The sequence below is a fragment of the Equus quagga genome, chromosome 3, assembly GCF_021613505.1.
Source record: "Equus quagga isolate Etosha38 chromosome 3, UCLA_HA_Equagga_1.0, whole genome shotgun sequence".
In the NCBI taxonomy this organism is placed as follows: Eukaryota; Metazoa; Chordata; class Mammalia; order Perissodactyla; family Equidae; genus Equus; species Equus quagga.
The window spans coordinates 117,609,289-117,628,485 of record NC_060269.1 but is presented as its reverse complement, the minus strand read 5'-3'; the positions used below and the strand labels follow the sequence as shown (position 1 = coordinate 117,628,485).

Sequence of the window (19,197 nt, the reverse complement as noted above, 5' to 3'; positions counted from 1 at the left end):
ATCCCCATCTAGACTCCCCACATGCATTTCAGATTTAGCACTTAACACAAATTGTAAGCTCCAAGATGGAACCCATAATCTCCTCCTGCAAGCCTGCTCCATCTCTAATGTGGTGCGCTTCTGCTACTGGTGCCCACATCTTTCAGACATACCAATCAGACTAACCCAATCATAGTATAGTACACTCACGGTATAGCCAATGGGTCATCAAATTCTTCAGATGTTACCTAAAAAAGGCTTCTGAGATCCTTTTTCTTGTCTCCATCCCTACTTCCTCTGCCATAACTGAGATTATCATCTCCTTTTTTGTGTTTTTATAACCCTTGTCTTCTTCCTGTTGTCTCTCTCTGCTCTTGACCATTCCTCACACTGTTGCCAAAGTCACTTTCCTACAAAATGAAGTTAATTGCATTACTTTCTTACTTGGAAACCTCACTGAGCCTCAAGAACCTTCAGTAATTATGAATAAAATTCTAACTTCTGCACTTGACATGTAAGTGAGTTTACAATCTGGGCCCAACCCATTCTAGCATCAGCTTGTGCCACTCTTTGCCAAACGCTTAATACTACCAACATGGAACTTCTTTAACTCCCACCTCACATCCAAACCTTTTCAGGATTCTACATTTTTTTTTTTAATTTTTATTTTTTTCGGATGTACATCATATTTCAAATTCTGGATACATTACATCATGTTCACCACCGGAACACTAATTATAGTTCATCCCCTCACATGTGACCATAATCACCCCTTTTGCCCTCCCCGCCGCCCCCTTCTCCACTGGTAACCACCAGTCCAATCTCCAATGCTATGTGATTTTTTTTTTGGTCATTTTTATCTTCTACTTATGAGCAAGATCATACAGTAAAAATTGACTTTCTCCCTCTGACTTAGTTCACTCAGCATAATACCCTCAAGGTCCATCCATGTTGTCACAAATGGCTGGATTTCGTCATTTCTTATGGCTGAGTAGTAGTCCGTCGTGTGTAAATACCACATCTTCTTTATCCATTCGTCCCTTGATGGGCGCCTAGGTTGCTTCCAAGTCTTGGCTATTGTGTATAATGCCGCAATGAACATAGGGGTGCAAGTATATTTATGTCTTTGTGTTTTCAAGTTCTTTGGATAAATACCCAGCAGTGGAATAGCTGGATCATATGGTAGATCTATCCTTAATTTTCTGAGGATACTCCAAACCGCTTTCCATAGTGCCTGCACCAGTTTGCACTGCCACCAGCAGTGAACAAGGGTTCCCTTCTCTCCACACCCTCTCCAACATTTGTTGTTTCCTGTCTTGTTAATTATAGCCATTCTGACCAGAGTGAGGTGATACCTCATTGTAGTTTTGATTTGCATTTCCCTGATAGCTAATGATGTTGAGCATCTTTTCATATGCCTGTTGGCCATCTGTATATCTTCTTTGGAGAAATCTCTGTTCAAATCTTTTGCCCATTTTCTAATTGGATTGTTGGTTTTTTTGTTGTTGAGCTGTATGAGTTCTTTGCATATTTTGGATATTAACCCCTTATCTGATATGTGGTTTGCAAATATCTTCTCCCAATTGTTAGGTTGTCTTTTCGTTTTGTTGATGGTTTCCTTTGCTGTGCAGAAGATTTTTAGTTTGATGTAGTCCCATTTGTTCGTTTTTTCTTTTGTTTCCCTTGCCCGGTCAGACATGGGACTTGAAAATATGCTGCTCAGACCAATGTCATAGAGCGTACTGCCTATGTTTTCTTCTAGAAGTCTCATGGTTTCAGGTCTTACATTCAAGTCTTTAATCCATTTTGAGTTGATTTTTGTACATGATGTAAGGGAATGGTCTACTTTCATTCTTTTGCATGTGGCTGTCCAGTTTTCCCAACACCATTTAGTGAAGAGACTCTCCTTTCTCCATCGTATGCTCTTGGCTCCCTTGTCGAGTATTAGCTGTCCATAAACGTGTGGGTTTACTTCTGGGCTCTCAATTTTGTTCCATTGATCTGTGTGTCTGTTTTTGTGCCAGTACCATGCTGTTTTGGTTACTATGGCTTTGTAGTATAATTTGAAATTGGGGAGTGTGATACCTCCAGCTTTGTTCTTTTTTCTCAGGAATCCTTTGGCTATTCGGGGTCTTTTGTTGTTCCATATAAATTCTAGCATTCTTTGTTCTATTTCTGTAAAAAGTGTTGTTGGAACTTTGATAGGGATTCTGTTGAATCTATAGATTGCTTTAGGAAGTATGGACATTTTAACAATGTTAATTCTTCCAATCCAAGAGCACAGAATATCTTTCCGTTTCTTTGTGTCTTCGATTTCTTTCAACAATGTTTTATAGTTTTCGGTGTACAGATCTTTCACCTCTTTCGTTAAGTTTATTCCTAGCTATTTTATTCTTTTTGTTGCAATTGTAAATGGGATTGTATTCTTAATTTCTCTTTCTGCTACTTCGTTGTTAGTGTATAGAAATGCAACGGATTTTTGTACATTGATTTTGTATCCCACAACTTAACTGTATTCCTTTACTATTTCTAAAAGTTTTTTGGTGGACTCTTTAGGGTTTTCTAGATATAAAATCATGTTGTCTGCAAAGAGTGATAGTTTCACTTCTTCTTTTCCAATGTGGATCCCTCTTATTTCTTTTTCTTGCCTGATTGCTCTGGCTAGGACTTCCAATACTATGTTAAATAAGAGTGGTGACAGTGGGCATCCTTGTCTGGTTCCTGTTCTTAGAGGGATAGCTTTCGGTTTTTCTCCATTGAGAATGATATTTGCTGTGGGTTTGTCATATATGGCCTTTATTATGCTGAGGTATTTTCCTTCTATACCTAATTTAGTTAGAGTTTTTATCATAAATGGATGCTGTATCTTGTCAAATGCTTTCTCTGCATCTAGTGAGATGATCATGTGATTTTTATTCTTCATTTTGTTAATGTGGTGTATCACATTGATAGACTTGCAGATCTTGAACCATCCCTGCATCCCCGGAATGAAACCCACTTGACCATGATGTATGATCTTTTTAATGTATTGTTGTATTTGATTTGCTAGTATTTTGTTGAGGATTTTTGCAACGATGTTCATCAGTGATATTGGCCTGTAATTTTCTTTTTTTGTGTTGTCCTTGTCTGGCTTTGGTATCAGGATAATGTTTGCTTCGTAGAAGGAGTTAGGAAGCCTCCCCTCCTCTTCAATTTTTTGGAAGAGTTTGAGAAGGATGGGTATTAAGTGTTCTTTGAATGTTTGGTAGAAGGAGTCTACATTTTTGAACAAATTCTTTGTTCATGATGTGTGCAACTTCTCAATAAATCATTTTCTTCTTATTTAAGGAATGGTTCATTGCTCCTGTTCTAAGCTCTCAGAGCTTTTAGTTTTTATATATGTAAGTGCCAACTCACCAAATTGCACTATAATTTCTCCATTTATGTCAGTTCACACCACTAGACTGTATTAATTTATCAACTTCTATGTACAACATTCTTGAAAAACCTAAAAAGTGGAATCTGATATGCAACATATTTTATAAATTACAGACTAATTTCATTTTATAGTGTTTTTAAAAAACTGTGGATTCAAGTTGTGCAAAGAGTAAGTTTATCAGACATTTATAGCTTGTAAACCTCAGATAAGAGTACTTAATAGCCAGTCAAGAAATTGCAGTTAACATCACTAATGCACTCTTGAAGAATAAACTCCACGGCCTGCGTTTTTCCTTGAAATCTTCACTTTTTGAAAGCTGTGGTTGCTACAAAATATTACTTGAAGTGTGACAGAATAATAAGAAAAATTTAACCATAGAACACCCTCTTCACTGGTTTTAACAGATTTCCTTGGGAATGATGAATTATTTGAATGCCTACTATGAAGTCATTCATAAGAACTTAATAACACTGAAAGTTTTAAAGCATAAAGTGGTGTTTCCACGCTCTAAAATATGGCAGCAACTCCATTACTTAAGGTTGGCTATGCTACCCCAAGTTCAAAAACAAATGCTCTAGCTTGTTACTTTCGCTTCATTTTTTGACAGAAGCCCATTTTCTACATCTTTTACAGAATTTGTCATTGCTTTTCTTGTTTTGTAAGACTTTGTTGATGGTAAAATTGCTGTCTTAAACTTAAGTAACGTAATTCAGAGCATTTTAAAAGGAAGGAAAATTCTCCCTTTGTTCTATTAGATCTTAGATCTGAGTGTGTGTTTTGATATTGCCACATGTACAACTGAAATTCTCCCTTCCCTCTATGAACATATTTAGATCAGGGCATAAATGTTGATGCTGCCACATTCCCTATTTTCTACCCGTCCTTAAGCAGCAGTCATTGAGAACTATGCAAATGAGAACGATGGGTAAGCTCTTTGAAAATACAGAGGAAGGAACAACTTATTCTGAATGAATAAAATGGAAGATAAACATCTTAATTTTGAAGGTAATATAATTGAGCTGTACTACTTTAAATTAATTGATAATTGCAATAAAATACCAATTCCAGATTCCACAGGATATTCTAAGACAGTTGAAAGTTAAACACTTTTATTTTTACCTTCAAAATATTAATATATGAATGCATATGAAGCAGACAAGAAGAACAAAGAAAATAGATGACAGGTAGATAGATAGATAATAGAGAGATACATAGATAGGGGACAGATATAGCACACACAGATGATTAATGATAGATTTGCTTATTAATTTTACAAAATGTTTTAATATTGTAATAGAATGCCACATGCTGTTAGATTTTTAAAAATTAGGAAGAAATGTTCAAGGGAATAAGAATTGAGATTTTTAAAAATATTTATTCTTCTGAGAGCCTTGGGCAAAAATAACTTGGCAATGGGTAATGTTTCTTTTTTTTTTTTTTTTGTATAATTGGATATTCACACGGAGAGTACTTTATTTGGATCAATATTTCACATTTTATGTTGCAATAACAACTGAATTGAATAACGTGTAATTTGTTTTGTAAAATATAGAAGAAAACATAATAGCATATTTAAATGACACAGAAGAAAGAGAAACTCAGGTCAATTCAAGAAATGAGGGTTATTAGAGAAAAAGTATGCTTTAACAAATAAAGATAACTTTTTGTAAGGCAAAAGGCAGGAAAATAAAAATAACAGAATGAGGAAAATATAACAGATAAACATAATTGATAAACTTTTGCTATTCAAAATATAGAGAAAATTGAGATTAATATATATAGTCTCTATACAGATTCTGTTGAATAAATGATCAAAAACAGTATACAAATGGAGAAATACAGACAGTTAGCAAGTGTTTGGGAAATCAGCCTCCATTCTAGTAAAAATTAAAGCACCCTGAAGTAATTTTAAAGAGTCATTTCTCTTTGATTTTTTTAAAATGCTTTTTTTTTTTTTTGAGGAAGATTAGCCCTGAGCTAACTGCTGCCAATCCTCCTCTTTTTGCTGAGGAAGACTGGCTGTGAGCTAACATCCATGCCCATCTTCCTCTACTTTATATGTGGGATGCCTACCGCAGCATGGTGTGCCAAGCGGTGCCATGTCCGCACCCAGGATCCAACCCGGGGAACCTCGGGCCGCCGAAGCGGAACATGCACATTTAACCACTGCGCCACCGGGCCAGCCCTAAAATGACTTTTAGGAATCCCCAGTGTTGGTGAAGATGTAACAAATAGATGTCTTATAAATTGCATTATCAACATGAATAGAGCCAGCCTTTTAGAAGTAATATGGCAGTACAGCAACTCTGAAAATCCACTTATGGTCTTTGTCTGAATAGTTCCAATTTAGGAAATATACATTAAGAAATAAGCTGAGAATGGAAAACCAAGAGGATCCACTTATTCTGAATGAAAATTGAAAGCATCCTAAGTTCTGAAAAATAGTGGAATAGTTAAGTAAAGAGTCCATTAATTAAATGCTATAGTATGAAATACCATGTATATTATATATTATAGTATACATACAAGTATGTAACCCATGGCAATTCCAGGAAATGTAAACATAAAATTATATTAAGAGTAAAAATCTCATTAGACCAGATGAACTTAACAGATATATACAGAACATTTCATCCAAAAGCAACAGAACTCACATTCTTCTCGTGTCCATGGAACATTCTCCAGAATAGATTTTATGTGAAGCTGCAAAACAGGTTATAATAAATTAAAGATTACATCACATTAAGCATCTTTTCCAACCACAATGGTATGAAACTAGAAATCAATTACAAGAAAAAAACTGGAAAATTCACAAATATGTGAAGATTAAGCAAAATGCAAAAAAAAAAAAGAGAGAAATTCTCAATATAAACATTAAATAGACACCTTCTTTTTCTATCCCAAAAGGAAAAACATGAACTAAAGAATGAAACATTAAGGCTTCAACTGTGGTAGGAAGAGCTTTAGAAATATTAGTGGTGATATAAGCTCATGGTCAAAAATCAAATTTGTGGTTCAGAGTATGTTAAGCTCTTATTTTATTTTGCATTGTTTCGTTTTGTCCTGTCATGATGTATTTTTTTTTTTAATTTTATTTTGTGTGTGTGTGAGGAAGATTAGCCCTGAGCTAACATCTGTTTCCAATCCTCCTCTTTTTGCTTGAGGAAGATTGTCCCTGAGCCAACGTCTGTGCCAATCTTCCACTATTTTGTGCATAGGATGCTGCCACAGCATGGCCTGATGAGCAATGTGTAGGTCCATGCCCGGGATCCAAATCTGGGAACCCTGGCCGCCAAAGTGGAGTGCACAAACTTATCCACTATGCCACCAGACCAGTCCTGTCATGATGTATTTTTTTAGCTTTTTATTTGAGCTATGATGTAAATACAGTAAAATGCATACATACAGCAAAACTAATATCACATGTTCAGCTTGATGCAGATTTACAAATATGTTTATCCATGTATCTACCTAAAAATCAAGACATTGAATATTTTCAGCACCCGAGAGGATTCCTTGCAACTCTTCCTTAAAAATACCCTACCCAAGAAGTAATCACTATTCTGACTTCCATCACTATCTTTTGGTTTTGCTTTTTCTTCAACTTTAAATAAATGGAATCATACAGTCTTTAATCCTTTGCATCTGTGGGGCCAGCCCCGTGGTGGAGTGGTTAAGTTCACACACTCCACTTGGCAGCCCAGAGCTTTGCCGGTTTGGATCCTGGGCACAGACATGGAACTGCTCATCAATCCATGCTGAGGCAGTGTCCCACACAGCACAACCAGAGGCACTCACAACTAGAATATACAGCTATGTACTGGGGGGATTTGGGGAGAAGAAGAAGAAGAAAATAAAAGAAGATTGGCAACAGTTGTTAGCTCAGGTGCCAATCTTTAAAAAAAAAAATCCTTTGCACCTTTGCATCTGTTTTCTTTTGAATATATCTGTGAGAGTCATTCATGTTGTTGAATGTATCAGTAGCTTGTTCTTTTTTATTGCTGTGTAATATTCCATTGTATGAATATATGACATTTTAATTATCCGTTTTAGTATTAGTAGACTTCTTTGGGTTACTTCCAGGTCTCCATAATTATAAACAAATTTGCTTTTAAAAGTCTTTTGGTGAACATATGCAGGTTTGTCTCTTGGATATACACTTAGGATATGCTTGGAAATAGGACAGCTAAGATGAGGGCTAGGCGTATGTTGCCATCTGGTAAATACTGGCTCATTGTTTTAGGGAAAAAAAATAAATTAACAATGGGCCTGTCCAGTTAGCAATGGGCCCCATCACTTCTATAGCCTTATTTATTTATATTGTTTGGTCCAGAATGGCTTTGAGTTTGCAACATCTAACAGAAAAAAGAAAGTAGTTCTCTGACTCACCTGAAATCATGTGTCAAATTTTCAGCAGGATTGGCTTTTAAGTATTTCGGTTAAGGAAAGGTGAACTTTTCCAAATATGGTCAACACATCTTCTCAGGAACAAGGTTACCTCAAAGTCAAGAGCACTAGTTGTTTTTCACTTTGCCAGTGATGCACACAGAGTGGATGCAGTCCTGTGCTCCCGAGCCTTCCTGCGGTAGCTCAGCCCGGGTGCTCGCTCTTTGTGCTCCGACACTGCCTGATGAGCCAGCCTAATTGGCCTTGCTCACTCTGTACTGCCACAGGGCTCAGCGCTTAGGCCAAGGCAATCAGCTTCGTGCACATTTCTACTGCAAGGATCTTTCCTTTTCTTGTATTTCACTTAATAAAATTAGTCACTACCCATGGTGGATTAGCAGCAGCAGCAGCTCAGCTTCCCAGGATTTGCATGAATTTATTCTCAGTGGAGAGATCAAGAGGCAATTTATTCCGTTGTTGGCCTTGTTAGGAGCTCCCATCGTCCTGCCCTGCAGCTCTGTCTGAACAGCATGTTTGTGATTATTTATTATTTAGAATAATTATTCCTACTTTTGCAGGCAGCTACTAGGGGCTCATTTCCAGACACTAAATTTTTCTGAGCTAGATTTACAAGAGCAAAAGGAAGTAAGAGAACAAAAGGCAAAAGTTTTTAAAAAATGAGCTAAAATGTCAAAATCTTGACTGATCACAAAACACCTCTCAAAGTCCCTGTTTTTGCCAAAGTGATTATCAGGCTGTTTCTCTGAGAGATAAGAGAGTGTGTTTTCCAACAGACTGTGCCTATACACTGGGCATGCATATTTAATAACTGGGAACTTCATTTTTTCCAGAGCGGTGGATATAAACATTGTGTTGATCTAAGGCTGGAGCTAGAGAAGGGGCAGTCTCTCTGGATGTCTACACCAAACGAGAGCTAGACAGGAGGGAAAAGGGATGGTGCACAACTATCCTCTCCCCTTTCGTGCCTGAAGGTATTTCTGTAGCTCCACAGTAAAAAGAGCTGAATGCAGAACTAAAATGCAAAGGCGCTTTCCTTTCACAGCATCGGAGAAGACGCTAGGCACGTAATCCAAATTAGTGCCTTACTCTTCTCACAAGTGAAATGTGCATCATGATAGTACCGACTTTGAAGGACTCTGGTGGGCATTAGGTAGAATCAGGCCTTTCAAGGGCATAGCATGGCACCTGGTGCTTAATAGCATTCAATAACATTAGCTGTCATTATTATTGTGACTGTTATTGTCCTTGTCTTTGTTCTTCTCCTTCATCCTCTTTATTCCTGTTGCTCCTCCTCCAGCCTCCAATTTCTGTATGAAAAAGCCACAAATTGTACATACTCTTCAAAATGGCCTATGTGACTAGAAAAAGCCACAGAAAATTCAGATATATAGAATCTAGGCTTTTTTTTTTTTTTGTATATAATGAATCACCATTCCTTATTTTCCTTGCAGATCAGCTTCAGATTTTTGTAGCTCAGAAAGCTGTTACTTTTCTTCCTGTGTTTTAGCTCTATAGGATCATTTATAGTTTTACAGGTTATTTTTCCAGTGAAAGAAGCTGAAAATCTGTGTACAATAATTTCTTCTGGTGGGTGGCAATAATAGAGCTTTCATGCTAAAGATGAAAATTTTTTTCCAAAGGTAATTTAGGTTTAGAGGAAAGGTGCTAAACCATTGTAGGATGGGATTGATATTTTCATTCCTTTTTTTTTCCCCTTAGAGCATGTTAGGTAATTTAAGTGATTATTATGCGTTAGCTTTGGTTAGCGAGAGGAATGTCTGGGCTATGTGGTCTTGCCCATAGTACCACAAGAGGAGACCACAAATGTGCTTACCTGACTGTGACGTTAGCAGCCTGGCACGCTGTAGGTGTGATCTCCCCTTGACTTTCTGTATCCTCCAGGCTTCCATCACTCTAATAGAAGAACCTACACTAACAGTCTTTGCCCAGTCCCCTTACTGGAATGGTGACAAACATTGGCTTGCCATCTCTTATATGCTGGAACCAAACTCATTCAGAAAGGTCATATCCCCACTTATAAGAGTTCTTAAACTTTCCATCAACAGTTGCTTTCAGCCCACAAAACATGAACTATAAAGACACTTGTTAATGTTTAGCATAGGTTTTGTTTCCTTTGATTATGCAAAGGGACAGAAATTATAGGTCTGGCTCCTTATGATTTTAAATCTAGTACCCTCTGTGAGAAATTTCATAAGTTGGATTCATCTAAATATTTTTTTCCTGCATCCAATATGCTGAAATGTAAAATGCTCTATTTCCTGATATAACTAATAATAAAAATATATCAAGTGGTCAGTATTAAAATTTTTCAGATAGCCTACCAGTTTTGCTTTATGAATTCTGAGTTCTCAGTTACTCAGAGAAAGAGTAGGAGATGCTGATGTTCAATTATTCATCATGTAAAACAGACATGTAGGAACCGACAGTTTGCCATGATCCCTGGAAAATTTTTTACTAAATCTGGATGTTAGTAAGCAATTGGAGAGAAGGAAGGAGCAAGATTTACACATCTCCAGGAAATCAGGGAAGTGGAGGGCTGGCTCCACCAGACAACAATCCACAAGCACAATAGTCAGCAGTATGGCACTGCTCTGTGAGACCAGATAAGCTACAGTGTACAGCAAGGAAATCAGTTGATAAGGTCTAAAACATGATGATACAGAATTCCTAAATAGTTAGACGATCCTACCAGGCTGCTGTGTTCAGTTTAATCACCATATTTTTACATTTGGGAGAATACGGAGCATTGTGAATGCTACAATATTTTTATTTTTTAAAAAAAAGAAGAAGAAAAAAAAGGCAACATCAAAACACTCTGGAAGATTATCTTAGAAACTATTACCAGTAGTTGCTTTTGCTTTTAATTGTATGCATTTCTTTATTGTTCAAATTCCTTACCATGTCTAGTACTATTTTTATTGAAAATAAAAAAATGATAGATTTTGAAAAATTACTTGGAGAAATTCAAAGACAGTGTGATAACAAAAATAATAATAATGCAAACACTTTTATAGTGCTTAGTAGGTATCAGACACCGTTCTAACCACTTAATATCCATTCACTATTTCATCCTCATAATAACCTTAGGAAGTAGAAACAATCATTATCCTCCATTTTACAGATGAGCAATGTAAGGCAGAAAGAGGCTCAATAACTTGCCCTGGTCACACTCCTGGGAAGTGAGGAACAATGATTTGAAGCAAGGCAGTGGCTCCAGGTTCCGGACTCTTGAACAAATATACTACAAAGTAATTAAGATAAAGAAAGAAGGCTGAGAGATGGTGTGATTTTTATCCTTACACACATGAGGAATTTGAAAGGGAAGAGAAGTTTATTAGTTATGTCCACAGAGAACCTCATTCCTAATACGGTCATGATCCACATAATAACGTTTTGGTCAATGGTGGGCCACATATACGGTGGTGGTCCCACAAGATGAATACCATATAGCCTAGGTGTGTAGCAGGCTATACCATCTAGGCTTGTGTAAATATACTCTATGTTGTTCACACAACAATGAAATCACCTAATAACACATTTCTCAGAACACATCCCCATCATTAAGTGATACTTAACTGTACATAAACTAATTAAATCAGAAAGAAATGAAATTTTATGTATGAAAGAACTTGGCTAGTGGTTGAAGAAACTCTGGAATGGCAAACCAAGAAGGTGACTTTGAAAACATGGCTTTTTTTTATTATCAAAAATACCTCCTTAGAGTAATTATGGTAATTAAGCCTCCCATCTTCACCATTATGTTATCTTCTCTGTGATGCAATGTCTCTCATCCTCTAATTTCATTTCCTTAGTCTTATTTACAAATTGTTCCCCTCCAGTGATCAGGTATATTCGAATGCCTTGAGGGATAATATCTCGAACACTACCCACCCTCTTTTATTGCAGTAACAATCTCATTTGATTGGTCCCATTACTCTTGCAAGGATGAAATTAAGATGATTAAATAAAACATATAAAACGAATCATTAAGGAAGTCTATGTGAAGCACATGCAGGAAAACTAATAAAGAGATTTTTGAAGCTCACATTTTTAGGACACAATTTTCCAGTACATAAGGAAAAGACCATAATAGCCATGTTTTCCAAAGAATGTCACAATGAAATTTCTTTAGTAAAATAGCTAATGAACTGGTAATTGTATTCTTATTGAATATGCTGGTACTTATCATTAATGTGATCCATAAAATGAATCATATATCTGACTTTATTGAGATTAGAGTAGGAAATGAGCTAACAATGCTTACAAATAAAAATAAAGTCTATTGCACTGACAATGGGGGACATCTTATTTTAGAAAGAAGGAAAGCATTGAGAGTTTAAATGGTTATTTTGTAAATGTGATATATGGTTTTCTCTTCTAGTTGTGTCTAGGGCCCATGATCAAGAAGGCTGAGTTCTTGGGGCCAGCTTAGTGGAATAGTGATTAAGTTTATGCACCTCACCTCAGCAGCCGAGGGTTTGCTAGTTCAGATCCCAGGTATGGACCTGCACACCGCTCATCAGGCCATGCTGATAGTATCCCACATATAAAATGGAAGATTGGCATGGATGTCAGCTCAGGGACAACCTTCCTCAAGCAAAAAAAGGAAGATTGGCAACAGACGTTAGCTCAGGGCCAATCCTCCTCACAAAAAAAAAAGAAGAAGGTTGAGTTCTGCCATTTCTGTACCAGAGAATCTCCCTGCCTTTAGTGATAAATAAAATTTAGAGAGGTTTTCTCAGTCAGCTTGATACCCCAATCCCCACTCTATTATATACTCATCAATTCCATAAAGTCCTACATGACATTTTTCTCTTGCTAGAATATACGTGATGGACGATGTTCCCAGTATCACAAAATAAATTATAATTTTTGCACAATTCCTTGCCCAATACCTATATTGCCAACCTCTCTCCCTTTTACAAAAGCATGTTGAAATGCAAGAATCTGGGAGAGACATTATTATATAGATAACCTTGAATTCTTCTCAATGTCACAAATAAAATTTATTATTTTAAGTATTATTTGTAGCAAATCTTATACCTAGTCAGTCTGAAAGATCTAGTTTGTCGTGAGACTGTGGGAGACAACTGACCTAGACCATGTCATAACAAGTCTGTCATTGGCCTAATGACCAACCGGAACTATATTTCATTGCCTGCAAGAGAACAATGTTCTCCTTTCTCTCTCTGCTTTGCTTGAATTTAAAAAGGGAATCCTTGAGCGAAAAATAGAGGCAATTATTTTCTCTGTGTTTCAAAGATAATATGATGTTTATGTATCTGATCTTGGAGGTCAGACAGACCTGAGTTCTAGTCCCAGCTCTGCTGCTTGCTAGATTTGTAATCGTGAACAAGTTATATAACCCCTTTGAGCTTCAGCTTCTTCATCTATAAAATGAGGCCAATTAAATAAAAGTCAAACCACTAACTGTTATTAGTAGGAGAAGAAGTAGTTATTCATCATCGTCTGGCATGTTTTCAGAAGAAATCTGATTACATAAAAGCTCCCTCCTTTATCCTAACAAATACATCAAGCCTTCTGAATAAATATTTGCATGAAACTATTTTCCCCAAAAATTACCATCAGAGTTAGGTTCATTCTTTTCTAACACGGGAGTTATCTGAACAAGTAATTATTTAGATTCAGGGAAACTAACATTAATTTGTTACCAATCAATCAATAAGTCAACCCTGGAGTCTTTGATGCCTGAAATGAGTCTTGAAGATGAAATAAGTAGAATGGACCTTCCTGGAGGATGTTACTAGCATGACACAAGACTAAGAGGCATGGCAGTAGCTCTCAAACTTGAGTGTATACCAGAATCACCTGGAGATTAAACAGGTTGTTAAACAGGTTGCTGGGCCTCATCCCCAGAGTTTCTGGTTTAATAGTTTCCCGATAAAGTCCAAGAATTTACCATTCTAACAGTTTGTAGTTGACTTTGATGCTGCTGGCCTGGGACCACACTTTGAGAACCATTGGAACAGGATGATATCTTAGAGGACTGCAGGGACCGTGGCTTGTTACTGATGTAGTGCAATGAGTACATGGCCAGAGATGAGTCAGAAGAGCGAGAAATGACCCAGATCATGGAGCAGCTTGGAAGTGTACTAAGACAGGTATAAGTTTAGTCTGAGGCCCAATTTAGAGGGATCTGTGCTGTAGGAATGGATTGGGGACAGGGAAGCCTGAAGCCTGGTTGGCCAGTTGAGAAACTGGTGTAATAATCCAGGGGAGAGATGATGGGGGCTTGAGTTAAGTCAGAGTGGGGATGAAGATGAAACAGACAGAAGTTGATGATGTCTGAGGTAAAAGGTTGGAAGGAACCTAGTTTGAAGATACTCTTCAAGGACGCACAATGGACTCACTATCTATAATCAACTATATTAACTATAATAGCTCTAATTATATGTTAAAAATTGTTTTGAATTATTTTATATAAGTAAATCCATAATAAAATAACACAAGTTTGAACGAATTTAGTAGGTTCCAACCAACTACTGACCTCTTTGGCAATCTTTATCCATTTGGGAAACAATTCCCAAAGAGTAATAATGAGAGCTAACGTGCATTCAGTTCTTGCTTTGCACTAGGAACTGTACTACATATTCTACTTTAATATTTTCTTTATTGAGGTAACATAGTTTTATAACATTATATAAATTTCAGGTATACATCATTATATTTATGTTTCTGTGTAGACTATATCATGTTCACTGCCAAAGACTAATTACCATCATCACCATATACATGTGCCCTGTCACCTCTTTTGCCCTCCTCCTTCCCCTTGTCCCCTCTGGTAACCACCAACCTAATATCAATATCTACATGTTTGTTTATTGTTCTTATTCTTGTTTTTATCTACTACTTATGAGTGAAATCATACGGTATTTGACTTTCTCTGTCTGACTTATTTCACTTAGCTTAATACCCTCAAGATCCCTCCATGTTGTTACAAATGGCAAGATTTCATCCTTTTTATAGCTGAGCAGTATTCCATTGTGTACATATAACACATCTCCTTTATTCAACCCTTGATGGAAATTAGGTTGTCTCCAAGTCTTGGCTATTGTGAATAATGCTGCGATGAACATAGGGGTGCATGGAACTTTATGCATTCATGATTTCATGGTTTTTTGGATAAATACCAAGAAGTGGAATAACTGGATAGTATGGTAGTTCTATTCTTAATTTTTTGAGGAATCTCCATACCGTTTTCCATAGTGGCTGTACCAGTTTACATTCCCACCAACAGTGTACGAGCGTTCCCTTTTCTCCACACCCTCTGCAACATTTGCTGTTTCTTGTCTTGGTGATTATAGCCATTCTGACTGGTGTAAGGTGATATCTCATTGTAGTTTTGATCTGTATTTCCCTAATAATTAGTGATGTTGAACATCTTTTCATGTGCCTGTTGGCTGTCTGTATATCTTCTCTGGAAAAATTATCTGTTCAGAACTTTCACCCATTTTTTAATTGGGTTGTGTGTTTCTTTATTGTTGAGATGCATGAACTCTTTATATATTTTGGATACTAACCCCTTTTTCTACCAGCTATATTGTTTGCAAATATCTTCTCCCAATTGTTAATTTGTCTTTTCATTTTGTTGATGGTTTCCTTTGCTGTGCAGAAGCTTTTTAGCTTAATGTAGATCTATTTGTTTATCTTTTCTTTTGTTTCCCTCACCTGGTAAGACATGGTATTCAAAAAGATGCTGTGAAGACCAATGTCAAAGAGCATACTGCCTATGTTTTAGCTCTTACAGCATCATACGTTTTCTTCTAGAAGTTTTGCGTTTTCAGGTCTTACATCCAAGTCTTTCATCCATTTGAGTTAATTTTTGTGTATGGTGTAAGATAATGGTCTACTTTCATTCTTTTGCATATGGCTGTCCAGTTTTCCCAACACCATTTATTGAAGAGACGATCCTTTCTTCATTGTATGTTCTTGGATCTCATGTTAAAAATTAGCTGTCCATAGATGTATAGGTTTATTTATGGGCTCTCAATTCTGTTCCATTGATCTATGTGTCTGTATTGTGCCAGTACCATGCTACTTTGATTTGTATAGCTTTGTAGTCTATTTTGAAATCAGGGAGTGTGATACCTCCAGCTTTGTTCTTTTTTCTCAGGATTCCTTTGGCTATTTGGGGTCTTTTGTTGTTAAATTCCTACTAAGCCCTACACTTTCACTCCCCTCCCCCCACGTTTTATGTTTTTGATCTCATATTTTACCTCTTGTGTGTGTATGTATATCCCTTAACCTCTTATCATGGAAATAGATGATTTTAGTACTTTTGTCTTTTAACCTTCATGTTAGCTTTATAGGTGGTTGATCTGCTGCCTTTACTATATATTTGCCTTTACCATGAATTTTTTCTTTGATAATTTTCTTATTCCAATTTGTGGTCTTTTCTTTTCCACTTAAATAGGTCCTTCAACATTTCTTGTAAGGCTGGTTTATTGGTGATAAACTCTTTTAGTTTTTGCTCGTCTGGAAAACTCTTTATCTCTTCTTCCATTCTGAATGATGACCCTGACCTTGCCAGATAGCATATTCTTAGCTGTAGGTTTTTTCCTTTCAGCATTTTGCATATATCGTGCCACTCCCTTCTAGCCTGTAAAGTTTCTTCTGAGAAGTCAGCTGATAGCCTTGTGGGGTTTCCTTTGTATGCAACTTCTTGCCTTTCTCTTGCAGCTTTTAGGATTCTCTCTTTATCTTTCATTATTGACAGTTTAATTATAATGTGTCTCAGTGTGGGCCTCTTTGGGTTCATCTTGTTTGGTGCTCTCTATGCTTCCTGTACCTGGATGTCTGTTTCTTTCCTTAGGTTAGGAAAGTTTTCAGCTATTATTTCTTCAAATATGTTCTCTGCCCCTTTTTTCTCTGTTCTCCTTCTGGGACACCTATAATATGGATGTTAGTATCCTTGATGTTGTCCCAGAGGTCCCTTAGACTGTCCTCATTATTTTTAATTCTTTTTTCTTTTTTCTGTTCAGCTTGGGTGATTTCCTCTACTCTTTCCTCTAGCTCACTGATCCATTCTTCTGTGTCATCTACTCTGCTGTTGATTCCCTGTAATGATTTTTTCATTTCCATTATTCTTCAGTTCTGATTAGTTGTTTTTTATATTTTTTAATTCTTCATTGAAGTTCTCACTATGTTCATCTATTCTTCTCACAAGATCATTGAGCATCCATATGACTATTAGTCTGTGCTCTTTATCAGGTAGATTGCTTATCTGTATTTCATTTAGTTCACTTTCTGAGGATTTGTCCTGTTCCCTTATTTGGAACATATTCCTTTGTCTCCTCATTTTTCCTATTTCTCTGTGCTTATATCTATATATTAGGTAGATCAGTTATGTCTCCTGATCTTGAAGATGTGGGCTTATGTAAGAGTTGCCTCATGGGGACCAGCAGTGTGCTTTCCTCTCATCACCAGTTCCAAATGTTCCAGGAGTGACCTCTGTGTGGGCTACATGTGTCCTTCTGTTGTGGCAGAGTTGCTCTTGCTGCAGGTGCACAGATAGTTTAGGCTGTCCCCCTGGGCCAGCTGGTTGTAAGGCTTGGCTGTGTGAGGCTGCTATGTTCACCTTAGTCACTTTGTTGGGTTGGGGGAGTCCCAGCACAGCTGACTGCAAGGTCCAATAGCACACAACTGCTGCTGTTTTGCTGTTAAGTGAGTCAGGCCCCCAGCATGGCTCATTACTAGGCTCAGGAGATCACAATTGTTGTAGGCTCTGGCCTACAGGTCTGTTATCAGCTCTCTCAGAATTGCAGCTGGGTGGGACCAGCCTCAGGTTTGGCAGCATGCAATTGTTTCAGGACTTGGAAGGTGGGGCAGATCCCCTGTGTCACTGTTTGAGAAGAACAAGTCTACTGTGGCTGACCTGCCCCAACACCCACAGACCCATACACTCCACCAATACAGTCCTGCCCTGTGCACATACCTTGCCCCACCAGAGCAGACCCACTTACCCAACTGCAGAGGCCCCACACACCCCACCAATGCAGGCCCTCCCCTTGTACATGCCCTGCCCTACCAAGGAAGACCCATTCAACCTGCTGCAAAAGTCCCACACATCCCACCTATGCGGGCCCACAAGTTCCCTATGGGCTTGCTGGTAGGTGGGGTCAGTCCCTGTGGTGGGCCATCTGCCCTGGCTAAGCTCTAGTGGGCAGAGCAAACCCCTATGCTAACAGGCCAGAGGAAGAAATCCCGTGGCATCTGCCAGTATGTGTGTCAACACACCTGTACTAGGTCACAATAATGGCTGCCACCAGTGTCTCAGTCCCTTGGGAGATGGGCCCAGCCACTTCCTGCCTCTCTGAGATGCACTTAGAGCTTATCAAATGAGTCTGTTTTACCAAAGGACTATGCACCTTTCTTTCTGGTGATTTTGTCTTGGTTTCTAGAACAGGTGACTCTGTGTGTAGTCCTTTAAGAGAAGGCTTTTCTTTCTCTTATGTTCAATAGTTTTTCTAGGGGTATTCCCCATTGGTTTTAATAGCCAGCAAAGCCAGGCATTATGGCATTCATCTTGGTTGTGCTGAATTCAAAAGCTGCTTATTGTGGCAAAGCTCTCCCACTCAGATCCCCAACTCCTCCAAGAAAAGCTTCATACCTTAAGATTGCTCCCAGCTGTGAAGCCTTGTGGCTAGCATGTGAGCTTTTCCTCAGCAGAAAGGTATTTCTGCCTCTTCCACCTCTGTCAGTGTTGTCCCGTGATGTGGGGGTTCTTTTTATCCAGTTTCCGGTTCTCTCTCAGAGGTAATTGTTCCACAGGTAGTTGTAAATTTGTTGTATCCATGGGAGGAGGTGAGTACAGAGTCTTCCTGCACTGCCGTCTTCCTAGCAATCCCCTCTACTTTAGTATTTAATTTAATTCTCACCACAGTCTATAAAGTAGGTACCATAGTTAGCCCCACTTTACCAATGAGGAAACCACGGCTCACAGGTTAAATCATTTGCAGTTTCAGATATCTTCCATCTGCTCCTCAAAATCCACTTTCCATTCTTTTCCACCTGCTTTCTGCCCCAGGAAGCCCACCTGTGTGGACAAGCTTCTAGCTGGATTTAGCCAATGGCAGAACCTGGCAGGAGAGTGGAGGAAGGGAACTGAGTGAGGTCAATTTTTATTCCCTCCCCACATGTTGGCTATGTTCCTCAACAAAATGTAACAGATTCTCTGAAAGTAGCCCTGTTTTACACAGCTTTCTCCTTCTTGGTTCCAGGAACCAATTCTTCCCCTCTTCTCTTCAGGTTTAGGTCTAGTAACATCTCTTCTGTTACCAGCACTGGGGTACCACACTATCCCTCATAGTTTCCTTGCAAGTTGCTTACACTTTTGAAATTAGTCCCTTTAT

At 37.9% G+C, this 19,197-nt stretch overlaps 1 protein-coding gene across 1 annotated transcript in view; it reads left to right on the top strand.

Annotated features, from left to right (window-relative positions):
• LOC124237572 (gamma-aminobutyric acid receptor subunit beta-1) overlaps positions 1-19,197 on the top strand; it is a 350,803-nt gene that overhangs the window by 196,786 nt on the left and 134,820 nt on the right. The window lies entirely within an intron of this gene.